The 22493-nt window shown below is 32.0% G+C and overlaps 1 protein-coding gene across 1 annotated transcript in view; it reads right to left on the reverse strand.

The window, feature by feature from the left end:
- Positions 1–22129, reverse strand: part of LOC129248520 (uncharacterized) — a 60327-nt gene extending 38198 nt beyond the window's left edge. Inside the window, exon 1 of the mRNA XM_054888093.1 lies at positions 22053–22129. The gene's annotated coding sequence lies outside the window, so the exon portion shown is untranslated. The remainder of the gene's footprint in view (positions 1–22052) is intronic.
- Between the last annotated feature and the right edge of the window lie 364 nt (positions 22130–22493).

The raw sequence follows: 22493 nt of genomic DNA on the forward strand, positions 1-22493 counted from the left end.
ACTTTTTGTAATACACAAGCCTGAAAATTAATAAATTTTTAGAAATATCATTGAAATTTTTTCAGTTCATTCCTTTTTATACTCAAGCCTGCAAATAAAAAAATGTTTAGAGAATTGCCAACAACGTCTAAAATACTTGGATCACTTGACATGGAATCACGCCCAAAGAAAGCATAAAGCACGGGCGATTTCTTTTTAATTTTTTTTTTTATTTGAAGATGGTTTCAGATTAGAGACGAAATATCGGCAGATCAAATAAAAAAAAAAAACAGTAAAAAATCGAGTATTTAATTTAATTCCGATCTTGGAATTATTTATTGAAAATAATATATGAAAGTTTATGGAAAAAATAAAGTCTTGGCTTTCATGCCTCCATCGCCCAAAATAATCTTAAAAAAAAAAAACGTCCAACCTAATTTATGAATATAAATACAAATGCGCATATACCACTACATATATTGCTAATCTATATCTACTTTTTCGACAATTCCAATGCAAATGAAATTCAACCAAAATTGTGTAATATCTGCAATAAAAGTGGAATCACTTACTAATAGTACCACAATTAAATATAACAGCAGAGTAAAGTTTTCAGCGAAATGCCAAATTAAAATTGAATATTTGGAAAATCAAAATAAATACCTAGCCACACAATGATTTTAGTCAACGGTGACAAAGCCACATAACAGCATTGAAACGTGGCCAATTTCGTGCTTGCAAAACTAAGCTAGAGGAAAGAAGAGAAGAGCGGCAGGGGGAATGAAAGGTTGTCATTGGTGAAATGTTTGTCAAATGAGTGAAATTTCCAAATTTCGCCAAATATTTTTGGGTGCAATAAAAATAGAACAAATAACAAATATAAAGTGAAATTGTCGCAACACACACACACATACAAACACAATAGAGTGCCTAACATAACGGCATAAATAAATGACAACGAAAAGCGCATTCAATTACAGCGCCACGGCGTATTGTAATTGCAATTTGAGGTCCTTGCAGCAAATATTCGTACGCAATAATGCAACAACAATAATGCTGGCACACACAAAACATAGCAATAGAGAGGTGTTCATTGAAACTCATGAAATTTAAAGCGCATTAAATGGCACACAATTCCTCTGCATAACTTTTGTTGTTTGTGCAAATAAAAATCGGCACAGCGCTACCTACAGCCGTCACAAATTTATGCACACTGGTTTATGAACAGTTGTACGTGCGGTAACTGGCAGCGTGACATGGCATCAACATCATTTTGGGCGCCACTAATATGCAAACGCATTTAATGCTCATTATGTAAAGCATACATTTGGGAGTTCACACCCGGCAGACCAACAAATAGAAAATTGCATCAACTTGCAAATATTAGACTTAGTTGCCACATATTTGTGCAGTGAGCATTAATGTGAGTGAGTATGTGTGTGTATGGCCATGCATGTATGTGTGTGTGTGCGTGTAGTTGTGAGTGTCATTAAGCGCTCAATGGCTTTTAATGGCAAATTGTGGAATTTTACATTTCCGCTGTGGAATTTGATAGCCAGAATAATTGTTTTTTTTTTTATTATTATTATTATTTTTGCTCTAATTTCAAAGCATTTTAAATGCATACTTTAAGTGATTTGGAAGTAAGCACCTTAATTGTGCATTTGCAATCAGTTGATGGAAATTTTGTCACACTTTTAATTATTTAAATGTCAGCGAAAAACGGAGCAGTTATTTGATTTTGATTTTTATTTTAATTTCTTAATAAAAAAACACCAAAAAGTAGGATATCTTAATTTCAACTACTAGACAATTTCAAAAAATAAAACTCCGAAAAGTAGACTATCTCATGTCAACCATTCCATGAACTCGTAAGAAAAAGTTTTTAATTTTAATTTTAAGCCACGTCTTCTTGACTACTTAGAGAAACCCCGCTACATTTGCGCTACAGTACCACAAACTATGCTACAAATATGTACTGTATGCAAGTCTTTTCAACCGTAATTTTACTCTAAAATGTCGCAGCATCAACATGCACTATTCGCCTGCAGCTTCACTTGCACACCCTTAACTACCACAAAATCAGAACAAGTAAGTTCGTGAAGACTAAGAAAGTACTTCTTGCGTAAAAACTTCTACACTCTTTTACTGCGAAGCCAAAAAGTATGCAGGGAAAAATGAAATCTTTGCATAGAAATGCACCTCAGAGTTAGTTGAGTTTTGTTGAAATTTGTGGCATACTCAAAAAAAGAAGCTAACAAGTGAAGTAGTGTTTAAGTTTAGGCATAACCGACGGCGCGTGATTCTCATGAAACGTGGCAGTCAGTGTGACAGGCTTACATAGAAAAAAGATACTTAACACTTCAAGAGCTGATTTCCCAATGCTTAGATGAAGTCGCTTTTAGGTCGCGGTAGCCCGAGCTTAATACCCAGTATGGGCTTGAAACACCTAACCGAGGTGTAAGCGCTGATATCACAGATATAGGTATACATATGCATGAATATTAGGCAAATGACATAGGACTTCAAAAATAGTTCCAGTTTCACAATCGAATATTAAATTTATTTAGAATGTGGCATATTTTTAGTCATATTAGGTCAGCATTTCAAAATTGTTGAGATAATCTTCTTTATTGTATGTATTTGGCCAATGAAATATCGTGTTTGTTATACTTTACGTTTATATATAAGTACTGTAGAATGTGGGAGTGATAATATTCTAATGTTGCCCATTTTAAATGCCAGCCTACCAAGAGTGTGCCAAATTTCATTAGGATATCTAAATTACTACTATATGATTTGACATCGTATGATTTTAAATCACACAATTTTATTTCATATGATTTTGCATATTACATATATAAATTACTAACATATACTTTTATTTCATATGGTTTTACAGCATACTTACATAATTTGATGCAAAATTACTATTCTATAGCATGTTATTTAACATCACATGATTTGATATCGCATGCCCTGACATCACTTTCCACTAGGTACCATATCGCACTTGTTACGTTAAAGCGTAACAACTCAAAATTTCCAAATTTTAGTTTTTTGCAAGAAAACAATGTGCAGTGGTCATCTCCACCCACTGTAAAAATCGTTCAGTGGTTTGTCTAGTCTTTCATTAAAAAAAACCGTTATGACTCTCTCTTTGTTTTCAGAATGACTTCTTTTGTCTCAATTAAAGAGTTACATTTTTAGTTGTCTCCAAATGTTTGAACAAATTTGTGTCACATAAAGTGTAACATTTTGAATTGTGCCTGTTTACAACCAAACGGTTTGTTTAAAATATGCCACTAAGTGTATAAAAAAATTTCAGGAAAAGAGTAACAACTCAAAAATTTGTTATTTTAGCGCAACTACTAAAAAAATAAGAATGGAACAACCGTTGTATAGTTTTTAATGATATTTTCGTGCAGATACATATATTTTTCCTTGTAATATATTGTTAATATTTACGGAAACAGTTTTTCGTCTCTACTGAAAATGTTCAGATTTTGAGTTGTTACGCTTTAACGTAACAAGTGCGATATGATTTAATATCACAAGGCTGAATATCACTTAAGCGGAAATCACATGAATTGGCAATATAACTTGTTAATACTTAATTTCCTGTCACATAATTGTGTTTCACACGATTTGATATCGCATGACTTGTCATCACTTTTGATTAGGCATCATATGATTTTATATCACACGACATGATTCCACATAACTTTAGCGGAAATCACATGAATTGATACAATATGCACATAATTAGTGGACACATCACTTGTATGTCGCATGATGTGACATCGCATCTTTTCACATCACATATTTGATATCACATGACTTGACATTATTTATAATTAATCCTCATATGATTTAATATCACATGACTTGACATCATTTATGCGGAAATCACATGAATTGGTAACATATCATTCATAAGAAGTTGTCTCATAATTTTATGTCACACGATTCTGCATCACATCTTTACACATCGCATGATTTTATATCACATGACTTTACATCACTTAAGCGGAAATCACATGGATTATCCATATAACTTATTTTTACACGATTTGCTGTCACACAATTGTACATGGCATGATTTGATGTCTCATGACTTGGTGTAACTTAGGATTAGACATCATATGATTTAATATCAACTGACTTGACAACTCTTAAGCGGCAATCACATGAATTGGTAGCATCCATAAATAGTATGTCACATGATTCAACATCGCAACTTTGCACATAACATGACTTGATATCACATGAGTTGACAGCACTTAAGCCGAGCTCACAAGAATTCGACACATAACTTATTGACACATAATTGCGTATCAGATGAGTTGGCATCACATCATTTCACATCACATGACTTAGCATCACATGATCTATAATTTCATGGCATATGAAATGTGAGAAAGTGATGCTTGGTTAACCACCTGGTTCAACGTTTGGCTTAAAACGCGCCAAGTAAGGCTAACCACCAACGAAAAATAATACGACGTCTCACGTGAGATGACATTTCTAAAGCGGTTACAATGCAAAATTAAAACAAAAAAGTACAACAACAATTAATGCCATTTAATGCAGCTTTACATCATATACTACTACATATGTATTAGGGATCAATCCCGGTATACTGGGACTTTAGTATTTTCTCATTCCCAGCCTTTTCGGGATTTATAATTTCTAACGAAGCGTATGAAATGGAGACAGAAAATTGTTGCAAACTAATGAATATGTAAATCACGGGATCCCGCAAATGCAATATCACGATCCCGAAAATATAGGGTTCATAGAAATTTAAAAAATTGTCATCCCAAATATGTATGTATCAAAGATTGTGAAGTAATATTCACACAGTGTAGCTTTTCTTTGAATAAATTTCTTCTTAAGTTATGTTTGAAATACAAGAAAAGAGTCTGCAACTTCGTCATCACAACTCAGCATACTGAGTTTGGCATAGCACCAGGAAAACTAATGACATATCTGTTAGCAGCATGGCGGCATTTCCATGAAATTAACTTCATGCAGGAAATTAGTTGGCAACAGCAGTCGAAGGCAAAGCCTCGAAGGCATAATTAAATAAGTCACTACCAGCCGCATGCAGCGGAAGCTGCATAGTAACAGCAACAATCGGAAAATCATATTCATGCATGCATAAGAATGCAGAACGCAGCCATGCTGTGTATCAACTTAAGTTAGTCAACAGCAATACGAAAAGCATAAAGCAACAACAATAACTGCAAAAATCACACATTTACGATCCCTAATGCTTGGACACTTCACTCTGTTGACTGCCTTCAACTTGTGTATACGATTATTGTGTTTGCTATTGTTATTGTTTTACTGGCAATAAAATAGTGTTGTTATTAATGTTGTTGGTGTCACTAGCATCATAAGAAAATTATTTGCCAATAAGACCCTCAGGCAGCTACTAATGACATATACAATGCCCTCCCACCTACACCTTGACAGCAGCATTGGCAGCGACATTCAGCGTTAACTTGCCACATTTATTGGCAACCATGCATATTGCAGCAAGAATGTAAAAGAAGTAATAATCGTGTATGTGTGAGTGTGTGGATGTATATGCGCTGCCATGCTCCAAGTTATTGACAGACATTGCAGATGACTTACGAGCAGCAGCAGCATTGAGTTGAAGCAAGCAACAGGAAGCTTAAAGTGCCAGCGCTTCCTACTTTGAAACAATTTCTTGCTGCTCGTAGACTAGAATTCACGGAAATAAAGTAATGAAGGCTATGTGGAAGTGCTGCGGGTGGAAGAGAAGCTAAGAAGACGAGGCGAGCTGAAAGGAGTGGAGGAAAAAGTAATTTTCCGCACGTTGCCAACTGGGCGTCTAGGTCACAAGAGCAGCAACGTCTAGTGCAAATAGCACAGGAAGAACGATAAAATGTGACAACAACTACTTAAGTTTTGTTGCTGCTGTTGCACTAAAATGACAACAAACTCATTAAGTTGAGCATTAATGAGCACTTGGTAGCAACTTAATAAATTCTAATGTGTTTTACTCCAGCCAACACCAACAGCCGCCACCTAGAGGGGGAAGAGCTACAAACGTGCATACATACACGCAAACATAGCTGCGCAGATTGTAAGTAATTTTGCAGATTTTCATACCGGATGTTGGCCTGCTGCATGCATCAAAGTTGCGACTTAGCTAAGCTGCTGTTGCAGAGGCTATATATTGGGAAGGATGTGGCGCCGCTAAGAGAGGCTTTCTTTAATTGCGCGCTGGCCGGAAATGTTGTGCTGGCAGGCGCGCACTTCCTGTCACTTCCGCGTAGCACTGACTGATATGTTGCACTTTTCACATTCTAGCTGCGGTAATCTAGATTTGCCCTGCATTCCAGTTTAAAAATATTTTACAACAATTTCAAGTTTTTGTACTATTTTCATGTTATTACTTTTTTTTTGAATTTTGTTTTGCTGCATTGATTGATAATTCTACAGCTGAGCTGCTGCTTGCTGCATTTTAATTCTCGCTTATGTTTTAAATACTGGTTTACCGGCGAGCGTGCAGCACATGTGACGGCAGACCAGCGAACCGGTCGCATCCGGTTAACGCAAAGTGCGACAACAGCAATGCATTCACTTGTTGCTTGCATACCAATGTGGTGTGGCAAGTGTGGTAATAGCGCATGAAAAAAAACCAAATAAAATAGAACTAATGAAAATATTAGTTGCAATTTTTTGTCTCTGTTAGCTTTATGTTGCAAAAACAATATTTTTTTTTTTAATTTTTGTTTGCGCTAAGAATCGCTCATTGCTTCTAAATTATTGCCTGCAACTGGTTTTGTATATTTTTAGCTGACGGAAGGCGTCGAAAAATGCACATAGCGCGAGAATGAACGTACTAATTAACTTGGTTTTGCCACATAGTTGCATATGCACATACATACATATGAAAAGGGTGTTACTTTTAGTGGGTTACAAATTTGAGCTGAAATAAATAACATTCAGACGATAGGAAATTCAAAGGCGATAGCTTTTTTTATGCCATGCGAGCTTAAAAATTATTTTGTACTAAAAGGCGCAGCAATTGACGCGAATGAGGCACAACCTAAAAAAACTTTTTTATATATAGTTTTTTGAGTGGCAGACCCCGTTAATAGACATCAACACTATAATTTTTGACTTTCAGATAGTCCAGCCCTCATAGTCCTTAATGTGTGGGCATAGCACACAAATACAAAGAACAAAAAATATTTGATATGAATAATTGAGCTATTCCATGTCAAGTGATTGAAGTATTTTGGAAATTGCTGTCAATTGGTTTAAGAATTTGCTTATTTCCTGGCTTAAATGAAATGGGAAGTACACTGAAAAAATTGTAAACGAATTTTGGTTTAGAGTTTTCTAAACTCGCTTATTTTGGGTACCGTTTACCATTAAAAAATTCTTTCACGTTTTCAGGACTAAAAGTACTTTGTAAAACACATTTTTTTTTTAATATTTTAGCCCAGAATATACTTCCTAAATTGATTTTCTTATTTCAAGGATACCATAGATTTATCAACATTTTTTTTTATTTTAAGGATAAAAATTACTTTCTAAAATAAATTTTTAATTCAATTTTTTGGATAATATGAACTTTCTAAAATTTTGACTTTCGAGAGGATAAAATAATACATCTTCAAAATTTTTTTTTTAATTTTTTTATGATAAAATATACTTTCGAAATTTTTTTTTTAAGTTTTTTGAATATTTTCATAAAATATTTTTTATTTTATTTTTATTCATTTTTAAGGATAAAATATACTTCTAAAAATTTTTTTTTCATTTATAAGGATAAAATACACTTTCTGAAATATATTTTGTTTTCATTGATGATGCTATCTATCTAAAAATTTTTATTTCTATTTTGTAAAATAATTTTTTTAATTTTTTTTCGATCATTTAATTTTTTTTTTTTAATTTTTGTCGATAATTTATATTTTCTAAAATTTTTGTTTCGTTGTTAAGGATGAAAAATACTTTCTAAGCAAATTTTTTTTTTTGTTTGAAGTATAAAATATACTTTCTAAGATTTTTTTTTTAGTTTTTAAATTGTGTTTTTTATTTTTTAGGATAAAATATAATTTTTAAATTTATTTCTTTTTTTCATTTACAAGGATACAGCAAATTTTCAAAACAATTTTCTAGGGTAAAATAAACTTTCTAAAAAAAATTGTTTTTAAAATTTTTGTCTAAATTTTTTATGATAAAATATACTTATATAAATATTTATTTTAATTTTTAAGGATAAATTATACTTTGTAAATTTTTTTTATATTTGTATGATAAGATACGGGCGGCCGCCGTAGCCGAATGGGTTGGTGCGTGATTACCATTCGGAATTCACAGAGAGGTCGTTAGTTCGAATCTCGGTGAAAGCAAAATTAATAAAAACATTTTTCTAATAGCGGTCGCCCCTCGGCAGGCAATGGCAAACCTCCGAGTGTATTTCTGCCATGAAAAAGCTCCTCATAAAAATATCTGCCGTTCGGAATCGGCTTGAAACTGTAGGTCCCTCCATTTGTGGAACAACATCAAGACGCACACCACAAATAGGAGGAGGAGCTCGGCCAAACACCTAACAGAAGTGTACGCGCCAATTATTTATTTATTTATTTATGATAAGATACGCTTTCTAAAAATTTGTTTTTTTTTATTTTTTTAGTCAATATATATTTTCTACAATTTTTTGCTTCGTTTTTCAAGATAAATTATACTAGTAAAAAAAAAAATTTTGTTAAAAAGTTTTGCGAAAAAAAAATTGTGTATACAACACGCCACCTCAGATTTTGCTTCTTATTTTTTTATTTTAAAGGACAAATATACTTTCTAAAAAAAAAAACAGTTTATTTTTTGTTAAAAAATTTTTCGAAAAAAAAGATTGTATGCCATTTTTAAAAATACGCTACCTTAAATTTTTTTCATGTTTCTTTTTTAGCGGACATATCGCAGGATCGCTACTCCTCCAATCTCGGTGAATTTGACAGAATCCACTTTAGAGCTCTCATATTATTATATTATTATTTTTTTTTTTTCAAAAAAAGAAACAACGAATTATACAATTTTTAAGCGTTCCTTCAATTTAAATTTATCCATAATCGCACTGAACACAAGCCATCTGTTACCAAAAGCGATGTCGTCAAGTAAAACGAAACACTCTATACATTCATACACACAGGTACACATCTATATGCAATCGTAAGAGCATTCATCGATATCGGCTTGCATATTAGGTATCGCTTAAGAGTTCTTGTATTACTCATTTAATTAGGGAAATTAGCTAATCGGTATTTGGTGTGCACTCCAAACGGAAATTGCATGCGGCCTCGAAGGAAATCGTCAACATTCCACAGCTAGCGGCGTACTTTAAAGCATTTTTTCCAATATATGTTGCGAGAGCGGAAATTTATGTGATTTTTATGTATTTTTTTTTCGTTACATTAGTGAGTAGAATAATATTTAAACTTGCAACATATGCAGGTCATACATTATTTTGATATCTAAATTAGTTTTAGTTATAGAAAAATGAGCTGAATGTAAAAAATTCTTGTCTGTTCTAGACAATCTAAATGAAGTTGGATATACAAAAATTTCAGTTGTTTTATGTAAAGCACTACGTTTTATCAAAGAAATGATATTCATTGCATCCGCTTTGCACAAAATAACCTGAACAAGTTCTAGTTCTTCAAAAATGTCTCCCTTTTCGTAATTACTATTAAATGAGCCATCCGATGTTCCATCTCGTCCATTAATTAAAGCTTATATAATATACCAAATTACATATATTCCTTGGCCTGTTCACAGTTCAGTTTCAAACAAATTCATTTATAATATTAAAAAAAATTTACTTATCACATAAAACTACTTCTCAAATCATTCCATCAAAAAAATTATACTTTTTTGAGAAAAGCAAACAATTTTCTTAGGCTGTCAAGCTCTTATTTCACTTCAAAAGTATCTGTTTTTGTTTCTCAATAAAAATGTAAAACATTTGGAGGGAGCGGGTTTTATTTTACAAAAATAGTCAAAAGAAGTATCAAAAAAGAAGAAAAAAATAATTAAAATTTTTAAGGGGGTATTCTAGCGTAGAAATTCGAAAAAATTGTTTTTCTTTTTTTGTTTTTGATATTCTCAAAGCTCAACCTTTCAAGAATATGTCCTTAAACGGATTTATTAAAATTTTAATTATTTCCAGAGGCATAGCTATTTTAGAATCATGACTTCTAACCTGGCTCGGCTGGAACGCCACAGGGCGTAATTGCACCCAAAACTTTAAACGCGTTTTTCTCGCAACTATATATTTCAAAATGTTTACCTTGATTTCTTAACCGATTTACTTGAAATTCGGTGTGAGCCTTCTCAATATATTTATCTATCGTACTAATATTATTATAAACAAAATAAAATTTTTACTATTTTTAAAAAATTCCGAAAAGTAGTAAATAAATTTATCATTTTTTCGGACAGCCGTAATTTGGCCAAACAATTTTTTTTTTGTAGTAAGCAGCATTCATCAAGATTAAAAATCTTGCAATCGTGGTAGGTGTGGCGCGCCATGTTTTGTTAACCCTCCATTTCAAAAATTTATAACTTTTGAATTTTTTGGTTTTGTGAGATTTTTAGTTTTTTTAAGTATTTTACAAACATTAATAAATATCTTATTAAAAAGTGAATAGTAAAAATATTTTTTATTTTTTTTATAGCACCTCAAATTCATGCCTCTACACTAGAATACCCCCTTAAATATAATAAATGTAAAATTTTCCCAAATCATGGAATTCAAAAATAGCAAAAACAAACATAAAAAAAGATGTTTATTTCTCAAAAAAAAATTCAAATTTATTTAAAAAAAATACTACTAATTTAATACATTTTTTTGTCAAATCATGTTATTTGAAGAGTGCATTTTTTCGGAGAAGAACAAGAAAATTGTTGACTGATAAAAATAATCTAAGTTATTTCACTTCAAAAATATCTATTTTTGTTTTTTAATTAAACTTATAGTAGTACGGCAGGTGCTACAATGGGAAAATAACAAAATGACGGACTTTTGAAAAAAGGTATGTTTTTCAGACTATAGTATGGAAAGTTAGGGCTGGAAAGAAACGAAATTAGCACCTGCCAGAATGACAAGCGTGCAGAATAATAATCAATTTAACTTTTTTGTTTCAGATGTCCTAAAGAGCCAAAATCCTGTTGACAAGCCACTAATATTTTTTTTTAAGACGCTTACTTAGGCGCCACACTACTACAAAAAAAAAAATGTAAAACAAAAATTGTTTTTGTATACTATTTGATGTCAATGATAACATACTGTAAAATCAAATCGATCGCATTTTATTTTATTTATATTAAAAAAAAATTCCTAAAAAATATCTATAAAAAACGAGAATTTGACCAGACTACTTAAAAGAAAAAAATTTGGGAGGATGGTAATGAATGATTTTCAAAACAGGCCGAATCAGTAGCTAAGAAAGAACACCCACTATAACCCGTATACTATGTGCCGAAAACTAAAAACATTTTTAACTGCTAAAAAGAATCTAAATTATTTCTCTTGGAAAATATCTCTACCAGAATTTTCTATGATTCTCAATTGTCAAATAAATCTGAAAATTATAAATATTTTCTAAAATTTTCTCAGGTCATTTCTAATTGTACTCCGAACTGAACTTCTAATTATAACCAAATCTACCAACAAAAAAGATCGCTTTTCATGGAAGCACTCAATAAGCAACTACCGGCACTTCAACTCAAGAAAGTCGCAAAACCAACCGTTGGACTAAAGTCAGCCAAGTTGTTTGAAAAAAAAATCATATAAATTTGTAGTATACCCTACTCATTTAATTTATATATTCTAAATAGAAATGCCTACTTTTAGTAAGCAATTTACTTGATAATAGTAAATAAAAAGGAAAATAGTAAAAATAATGTTTACGACCAACTTCAATATCAGTACAATGAACCCAAAATAAACGAGACAACATTAATTTGCCGAATTTATCATTACACCGTCGGATGTCTAAAACCAAAATACCACACCCAAAATAATATCAGGAAACCCCCTGAGTAATGTCAATAAATAAACAACCGAATAAACGCCAACAAAGTCAAAGCGGCCCGACATTGACAGGCAGTCAGTCAACTTGATTGCGGCGCGTGTTTTCCGACGCTACTTTTCATTTTCATTTTTTCATGTTGGGGTCATGGCACACCCTCAAGAAGGGGCAGACAAACGGCAAGTAATAAAATTTGTATGTAAAATACCGCGTACAAAAATAGACAAAAGGTTAAAGGGCAGAAACATAAACACACTTATTCATAATGACCAAATATATCGACAAACTAGAGTACACACCCAGCAAAGTGCTACGCCCATCGTAAATGAAGCAAAAAATATAGGCAAAAAAAAAAGCCGAACCAGCAACAAAAGAATCCTCAGCCTGTGAAATAATTGGTATGCCATTGGTATTGGTGAAATATTTTAATATGTATGTATTTGTGTACGTATAAATACGAGTATGCCCTCGGTACCAAAAAAGCAGAACTTTTTATAAGTAAAAAGAACTTATGAAAGAAAAAAAAAACATTTATTTTTTGATAGCTTGAAAAAGTATGCAAAATTGTGTATCTAAGCAGCTGAAAAATATATAAAATAATAAAAGAAATATTTGTCTCAAAATATGCAACATTTGTTTCTCTTCATAAAATGCTCGGTTTTTTTTGGAAAGTAGGTTGTTTATAATATAAAACATAAGCGCTGGTATTTGTGTTTGCGTTTATGTATGCGATTAGTACTCGTATTGCCCCCAAGGAAACCATTGAAATTTCATTTCCTTTTCTATGATTGGAGAAAGTTTAATTAAATTTGTGCCTACAACAGTTTGTCATGCAACAACCCAATCCGTGGCTGTACATCGTCAACATTGGACAATAGAACTTTCCTTGCTTTCCAATATTTTATATAAAATGCTTTGATTACTTTTCCAATATTTGTTTGTATTTCCTCAAACACATCAAAAGTTCACTGAACAGCGTCGAATGGCTTCCTCACTGGTCGCCCTTTGAAGTGTGATATGAGTTTTATTTGTTTGTGCTTTATTGTTGCTGGCAATGCTTTCCTTTGCTTGTTTGCGATTTCCTGATTGCATATTTCCCCGCAATGGCTTGGTATTTCGTAATCTTAGCGTTTGCCGCCGTTTTTTTATTATTTGTTGTTCCTTTTATTCTATAAATTCCATTGTTTAGTTTTGTGTTTTATTTATTGTATGCTTTAGGTATTGCTTATCGAAGATATGAATGAATTTATCTTTTCATTGAAGTGACTGTCCTTTCGTGTATTGCATTGTCTGAGCTTTAAAGCTAAATTTTAGTGAAAAGCTCAGTCATTCAAGTGGAAAATGATAATGACTAATTGAAAGGGAGTGAGTTTATATGAGTTTTTGAATAGATTTGAAATTGGAGAACAATAACGGGACACAGGACATTGGAAGCATAATTAATTCTACCATCCCTAACCAGAAAAAATCATGATTCCATAAACTTCGCTAAGGAATATTGAAATTGATTTGCTCAAGTAGCGATGGGGAGTCAATAACCCCATTTATCAAATCGAAAAGGAAAGTAATGGAGAGAATAGTCCTTCTCTTATAATATCTAGTGATTTTAGATTAATGAGCAAGCACCGACTTTTATAGGATGGAATTGGATTAGTGAAATTTAAAAATCCTTTGCGCATAAAAGCTTTCTGGACACGTTCAAGCCTACTATTATGAGAAGCATAATATGGTATCCAAAGAAAGACGGCGTATTCCCCCTCCGAACGCACCAGAGACGTATATAACAACTTTAGAGTATATGGATCAACAAAGTAAAATGGTAAGATATAAATATTTTTGTAAAGAGAATTTAGAATCAAAAACCACACCAAGATCAGTCATTTCACTTCGATTGGATAAACTAGAACCAGAAATTTCAATCTAACTTATTTCTTTTACACCAATCAACAACGTTATCTAAATCAGCTTGAAGGTTTAAAGAGTCCACTGTACTTGCAATCCCCGTTATTAAAACAACCAGAAATGTCATTATTAAAAAGTATAGGTACACCACAGGATGAAATAAAAGAAATAGATGACACTCCATCAACATTAACAACACATTTCCGAGAGGAGAGATAGGATTTAATACATTTTAAAAGAGTGGAATGGAATCCTATAGCGCTCAATTTGGAAATTAAAACCCTGTGATTAACCTTATCAAATGCTTTTGAAAAGTGTGTATAAACAGCATCAACTTGAGTTTTTGTTTTAAACGATGATATACAACATTCAGAGAACACAGCAGGATTTGAAACAGTAAACGAATACGAGTATTCAAATTACGCGAACAGCGGAGAAAATTTTGGAAGAGAATACATAACTAAGGGAAAATAGTACAGAAAAACGCAAGCCTCAATCTTTTTATTTCGCACATTTATAGGCGTTCCACCGGATTTATTTTTATTTATTTTTTGATGGACTGCAATGATGACTGCAATGATCTGTGTGTCTCTGAATAAAATCTTGTCAAATTACAACTTTATTTTGCGATTTTAAATATGCAAAAAAAAATATTAGTGTGTATATGAAATGGTGTTTAACAAACGTTGAATTAAAAACTTATTACAGCAAATATTGTTTTGAATGAATTTTATACTTTCATTACCCAAATTTGCTCACAATAAACTTTTTATAACTGCCAAACAAGCGGGCGTTGCGCCCGCTTTCAAGTAAAAGTAAAATTAATTGGGATCGAAAGGGTTACAAAATTTGATGAACAAAAAAGGCGATCTAAAATAGAAGAGTAGATTGTTCCACCTTTAAACAAAACTAACTCAAAGAAAACCGATTTTTTTGGAATTCTTTGCTTTTAAAAAGGCTTATTTCTATTTATTATCCTAATTGACGTTGTCATATGTTCATTCCTCTTAAATAAATATTTAAAAGACCTAAGAAAAAATTTTTTTTTAATTATACGATTTCTGTGGGAAGTACTTTTTCTTATCTTATTATCAATTTCAATTATTGCCAAATTATTTTTAGTTTAATTTTAATTTACTCGATGGCCCATGGTCGCTAGGATAAATTAATTTAAATTTTAATTAATATTTCAACACTTAGCTGAATTTCAGCACTTGAAAATATTATATTTAAAAATTTTCCCCAAAAAGCTCTCAAACATACCAGCAAAATTCAAACAAGGCACTCAGAAATACTCGTACTTGATAATCCTATTAAATGCCATTTACGGTCCATAAACTTCTAAACTTCACTCATAAAAAAAATTGGAAAAAATAAATAAGAAAAAAAGAAAACCATCGCCACTACAGAAGAAAAATCAGATAAAACACCGTAACGCGAAGTTCGGAGAAAAAAAGTCGTAGCATTTAAAATTTCGTAATCCAATATTAATCTTGGCCAAAATAAATGCGCGCAGAAAACTAATCACCACAAAGGGCTTACCATTTAAATTGGCGGTTGTATAAAAAATGGAAATCTAAAAATAAAACAAAACGCATGCAACTGAAAAAAAATGTGCGCACATTTCTACCACTAAATCACTTTATTTATGAACATTTGCCAGACGCTCATAAATAATAAAGGTTTCAGGCAGAAGGGCATGTGTACGAGTATACAGGCGTGGACACAATAATTGCACAGCGACGTTTTGCCAAATTTTGATTATTATTATAATTTTTTTTTTTTGCATTTTTTACTCTTTTTGTAAAAATATATGTTATAGTACAACAAAACATGTATAATGAAAAGTTTTACACTTATTGCAAAATTTTACAAAATTCAACATTTTTTTATCAAAATTGAAAATGTATCAAAATTTAAAAAAACTTTTAGTCAGAATTGTTCGAAAAATCTTGGATATGCAGTTTTATAGCTTATTCAATTTGGATTGAATTTAGATAATTTTTTTCGTTGTCGGTGTTAAGCATTTTTTTTTTTCATGTAAAAAAATTCGAGCAGTCGCCACAGTGCTAGTTTTGAGCCACTCTAAACTGGCACAAAATTATGCAAAAATTCAATGGAGAATAAAATTGCTTTCGCAGAACTTTTTTAAAGACTTTGACTAAAAATTTAAGATTTTGATAAAAAGTTTAAAAATTTCATATGAAAAAAGGTTGCATTTCTAAAAAATTTATAAAAAGTATGAAACTTTGAGTTAAATAACTTTTCTTAGTGAAAAGTGGTTACAAAATTGTTTTCGCAAAATTTCTTTTAAAATTTTGATTAAAAAGTTTAAAATTTTGATAAACAGTTTAAAATTTTGATAAGGAAAAATTTGAATTTTTGAAAATAAAATTTCAAAGTATGAAAATTTTAGTTAAAGAACTTTTATTTAAGTGAAAAAAAAGCATAATAAAATTGGTTTCGAAATTTTTTTTTCAATTTTGGTAAAAAATTTAAAATTTTTATAAGAAAAAATTTTGAATTTTGAAAAATTTTTTAAAAGTAAGAAACTTTGAGTTAAATAACTTTTATTTTAGAGAAAATTGGAGAATAGAATTGCTTTCTCAAAGTTTTATTTTAAATTTAAATAAAAAGTAAAAAAAAAATTTTAGAAAAATGCAGAATTTTTTTTTAATTTAAATTAAAAAAAAGTAATATAAAAAGTAAGAAACTTTGTGTTAAATAGCTTTTATTTTAGTGAAAATTTTGAGTAAAATTGCTGTCACAATTTTTTTTTAATTCTGACGAAAAGGTTTAATATTTTGATAAAGAGTTTAAAATTTTTATAAAAAAAGTTATATATTTTTTTTAATTTTTAAAAAGTATGAAACTTTGGTTTCAATAGCTTTTATTTTAATGAAAAATGGGGAATAAAATTGCTTTCGCAAATTTTTTTTTAAATATTGACTAAAAAGTTTAAAATTTTAGTAAGAAAAAATGTTGAATTTTTGTAAAATTTTTAAAGAAGTAAGAAACTTTGAGTTAAATAGCTTTTATTTTAGTGAAAAATGGAGAATAAAATTGGATTTCGCAAACATTTTTTTTTTTTTAATTTTGATTAAAAGTTTAAAATTTTGATAAGAAAAAATGTAGGATTTTTGAAATTTTTTTTAAAGGATGAAAATTTGAGTTAAATAACTTTTATTTTAGTAAAATTGAGAATAAAATTGCTTTCGCAAACTGTTTTTTTTTTTTAATTTTGACTAAAAGGCTTAAAACTTTGACAAGGAAAAATTTTGAATTTCTGAAATTTTTTTTAAAAGTAAGAAATTTTGAGTTAAATAGCTTTTATATTAGTGAAACTTATATCTATATAAAAAATTACGAAATATAAAACAAACTTAAAGCATAAATCAGTACTCAAAACTTCACAAAATGTCGCAGAGCTATTATTATGGCCATGGCTGTATATATCACACACATCCACATACTGCATACATAACTATATATGTATGGATATATATATTTACTTCTGGTAGAGCTTATGCAGAATACCTTAAAAGTGAAAATAAGAGCAAAAACAGAAAACAAACGCAATTAAAAAAGCGAAAAATATAAACTAAAGGCTCTGTTAGCCAAGATTTGCACATCATTTTACATAACTTAGGCCAACCTACCGCACCAGCATTAATTTCAGAATAGTCTGAACACCGCTTCACTTAGAAAACAAAGAGAGTTGTAGGTTTTTGACTCTTCAGTTACGTATTTTACGTCAATTGGGAGCTGCGAGGGAATCTTGTTGTCATAACATTTTTGTCCCCTATTTGGAATAAAATTCCTCCAAATATGCTAAAGAAGATTGATTTTTTGTACAAATGTAAAAACATATGAAAATGCGTCAAAGTGAAAATAAAGAGAAAGTCCCGACTTACACGTAGCAATATCTGAAAGGGAGACACTAGAAATTTCCCTTTTGATGTTTCATTCGCTGCCACACGGGAAAAATGGTTTTCGGCCACATTCGTTGCTTTTGACGCTTACTTCTTTAAGTTTGACAATACCAATAAGAAGCGCAAAGCGTGTCGCGAGTGCGGCAAACAAGAACCTCTTTCTCTTTCCCGTCCGTTCTTCTCTCACACACTGAATGTTTTCCTTCCAAATGTGTCCCTGTGTAAATCGGGACAAAAGGAAGAAATGAATAAAAAAAAAGATTGTAAAAGGATGAAAAATATCGATGTTGCAATCGTGAAGACGTGCTGAGTAGCAACCTCTAAGTTTCTATGAAAACTAAGTTAAGTTAAGTTACGTTAAGTCTTGGCTAACAGAGCGCTAAAAGCAAATTAGTAGTAAAAAGCAAGTAAGAGTACTACTTTGAATAACTGTATGAAAATGTTGATATATATATATATATATATATATATATGTGTGTGTGTGTGTGTGTATATGTATGTATGTATGTATGTATGCATGCATGTAATACGTTCCTTGTACCCGCAGTAATAAAGAAAATCATAGCCAAAGACGCAAATGTCAGTACAAACGAAACACAAAAAAAGGAATCATGCAAAGCTTGCGCTCCACGAAGCGCCATTGTCCTGCTACTGTCTTTGATGGCACACAGTGGCACAAACAACTTTGTACTTTGTACAGCACTAAAGACCGCTTTGCAAGCTCGTATTCAAATTGCTTGCATACCACGGCTACATACAAAGGCGTCCATGCAAATGTACCCTCTCACCTTCAATTTGCTTCATTGCCTCTGTACGAGTGTCCGAATGCTTATGCGCGGCTTGTTTGCATTTCAAATCTTCCTGTCGCGCATTTTAAACTCTAGTGAGGGTGTATTTTTTTATTTATTTTTTATTATATTTCATTTCCATTTTGCTTACCTTTGGCACATTTTTTCACTCTGCAGCTCAGCAAATGAATGCCAGTCATTTGCTGATACCAATAAAATATGTTTGTGTTTTGCACACATTCACACATTTAATGCATAAATACATATATACTACCAAGTTAAATGCTTTGTATTGTACGTTTATATGTATTGCTATGAATGTATCTATGTGTGTGTGTACGTCTACATGTACTTGCATATGTACGCATTCACGCCTGTCAACTTCCTCGTCATGCTGTTGATTTGCTTGTTTATCATTTATTTAGTCACTGCGACTGTTTGTTTGCATATTGTCTGCTGGCATCTCCATATATTTGCATACATACTTAAAATAATACATATTTGTTGTTATCTTTTTGCACATTGTTGTTATTTATATTTTCTTCATATTGCACTTTTTGCACGAGCTGTTTTTGCTTTCCTGTGGAGTTTTTGTTATTTGATTGTGAAATCCAAACGCAAAAATAAATAAACAACAGGTAAACAGCGAAATATCCTGACAGGAATTCGAGTCTCACATGGGGTGTAAAAATTTGCTTGGAAGAATGCAGGATGCATGCCATGAGGAGCTACAGAGTCTTGATGTTCATCTTCACGCATTCATCAGCGCGAGCAGAAAATGAATACAAAAAGAGAGATGCATCCCAGGCACTAAAACTCAAGAATTGCGTTCACTTGAGATATTTTACTACAATTGCCACAATTTATGGCAACGCAAACCAGTCTGCACTTTGTTAATATTTTCAGGCAGTTTACCTACCCAGAAGTGAAACACTGGATGGATTTGCAAAAGCTAACTCGTTTTTCCGTCATTATAAATTTTGTCCCAGTTTGTTTGTTTCCAAAAAAGTGGAAACGAAATTAAAGGCTAATATCTATAAATTAAAATCTCAAAACAATATTTTCATGGAACATTTTAAGCCTTTAGGCCCCTCCTATAAGGGTCGCTTTGACTGTTGCTTAAAGAAACTCTTCAAAAACAAATTTAGAAATTCTTTAGCGGATTGAAATTTTCTAGCCAATTAATCACCGGGTAATTTTACTACGGTAATTCTCAGACAAAACCAATGTCACCAAAGTAAAAGTCTCTAAAAAAATTAAGAGAACAAATGTGTGTCAAAAAGGCGGAAGTAACAGCCAAACAAACAATTTTTCTATATAAAGGGTGGTTAAATTTCAAGGGCCGATGTTGAATGTGAACCACACCTAAACGTCAACGACACCGTTGGACTTCTTTCTTTGGGGTTATTTAAAAGAAAAGGTGTACGTCGATAAACCCACAACAATTCAAGAGCTAAAGGATGAGATAATTCGGCACATTAACGGCATAGAACCTCAATTATGCCTCAGCGTCATCGAAAATTTGGACCATCGGATGGAGGTATGCCGCCAAGGCCGCGACGGCCATTTGGCCGATATTTTGTTCTTTACGTAATTGAGCCATACCAATATTATCATAATAGAGAGAAATGACAATAATTTCCTAAAAAAATTGTATTTTATTCAAGATCAGCATCGGCCCCTGAAATTTAACCACCCATACATAGTTATTGAGGACATGAACGTCAATCAATCACCCTTCTCACTACGCACGCTGCAACCTGAATGAATCGGGCTTTGGCATGAACGAACTAGCTCCAGTAAGCGGCATTCTAAAATCAACTGTATCAGTCTAAACACAGTACCAGACTACTTCACACGTCGCTAGTGTAGCCGTTACTTCCATACAAAATTTAAAAAATACTAAAATTGTGAAATTTGTAAATAAAATTTAAATTAAGTTAAATGAAATATGTGTGAAAATGTGGATAAAAAAAAAGAATTAAGAAAAGAAACCCGCAAAATTTAGCAACTTCCTCTTCTTTTTCTTGCTTGGCACGATAACCGCTTAAGCGATTTTGTTCGAAGTTAACTAGTCGTTCCTTTCTCATGCTAACCGGCGCCTGTTGAACACACCAAGTGAAGCCAAATCTTTCTCCATCTGATCTTTCCAACGCAGAGGCGGCCATAGGGTCAAGCAGCTCACAACTTCTGCGATAGCTTTCGAACATCCGTTCGGAGCCAGCTAATGTGAGAAGGCGAAACAACCCAGGATATCTGGTTGTGCGCTGGGTTTGAGACCTGCCACGTAAAAATCAAAACCAATGATAATGCAAACAAAGCCTTGAAATATAGTTACTAGAGTTACAATAGCGACAGATTCATGAAGAAATTATTTCAAAGAGATCTGGAGCGCATTCTTTTAAGTGCGGATCAGTCACATAAGCAGCGTTTCCACGTCTCTACAGCTTCTACAAAAAATATTGTGTGAAGCATTGAAGCTGGCGGTCGAAAAGCAACAGTTCAGTGCTTTATTTTTATTCCCGCTAAAAGCCATATATTCGTTTTTTCGAGACTCAGTAAGTTCCTGGCTATTTGATCATCATTTATCAATCTCTGGATGCTCATAAAGTGCTGCTAGAGTACCTTTGTTAGCAGATGGACTATAAGATCTTCACCACGTGGGGAAACAAGAAGTTGTGTGGCATCCAATTCAATTCCCTAATTCCTTTTTAAGAATATATCCTCTTTTACTCGTCTGCTTCAAAATTTCTAGAAACACTACTACATTCCACTACTTCTTCCGAGGCCTTGTTCAGATTACCCCTGTGGTGTCAACGAAATTTTGTAGAAAATCGATATTCTTGAACACATTTTCAGTTAAACATTGACGACCTAACTATCTGCAAGGAATATAATTCTCGAAAGAGTTCGTTCGATCTCAGCTTGAAATACGCTGCAGTTATTCCAGAAAGTATATCATTTTCGGCCGGAACTCGCAATAAAGTATAAAATGGAAGATAAGATTGATGACCAAGTTGCACTAAGTCGCATATTTCTTAATATTCCTAACAATGACAGCAAATTCCATTTCTCCCTCAAACAAGCAATCAGAGACATGTATTCCGATGTGCACACCGCAAATTTAAAATTATATGCCTGTGTGGACCTACCAAGACATTAAACTTACGCAAAATTACAATAAATATAAAAAGAATTTATTCCTAAGTAAACTTAACACAGCTGCCACCTCTTTTAAAGAATTTCAAAATATTTCACTTGAGTACACCCTCCAATGTATGTATGTATGTATGTATATGATGCGCCGCTGCTGACAGGATGTTTAATAAAAATTCTTGAAGAGTAAGAGCGATATCAAATTACTTGCATACCTTGGTGTTAGAAATAATCAAATTTTATTACGTATGAGCCAGAGTTTATGCCAAGTTTGGTGTATACAAAAATTGAGGAGTCTCAACTGGGGTGAAGAGCATTTATTTTTTGCAGAATTTACCTGAAAGTAAAAGAAAGTAGAGAAATTATTATTATTATTTGCAGGGGATATATACAATATAATCTTAGCTTAATTAGCACACTGGCTACTAGGGCCTTCGGTGCTAAGTAGGGAAATAGTAATAGAAATAAATTCAAAGTCACAGGCCATATAAAATATGAAAATAGATATTTATTTATATTTATGAAAATATGTGCTTCTAAAAATATTAAAAAAAAAATTCATAAAACATCAAAGAAAAATGCTAAAAAGAAAACACCCTAAGCGCATTTCAACTCTAATTTTATTCTGAGCTTTAAGGGAACAGATACCTGTAAAA

This window comes from Anastrepha obliqua, chromosome 5 (genome assembly GCF_027943255.1).
Source record: "Anastrepha obliqua isolate idAnaObli1 chromosome 5, idAnaObli1_1.0, whole genome shotgun sequence".
NCBI classification, from domain to species: Eukaryota; Metazoa; Arthropoda; class Insecta; order Diptera; family Tephritidae; genus Anastrepha; species Anastrepha obliqua.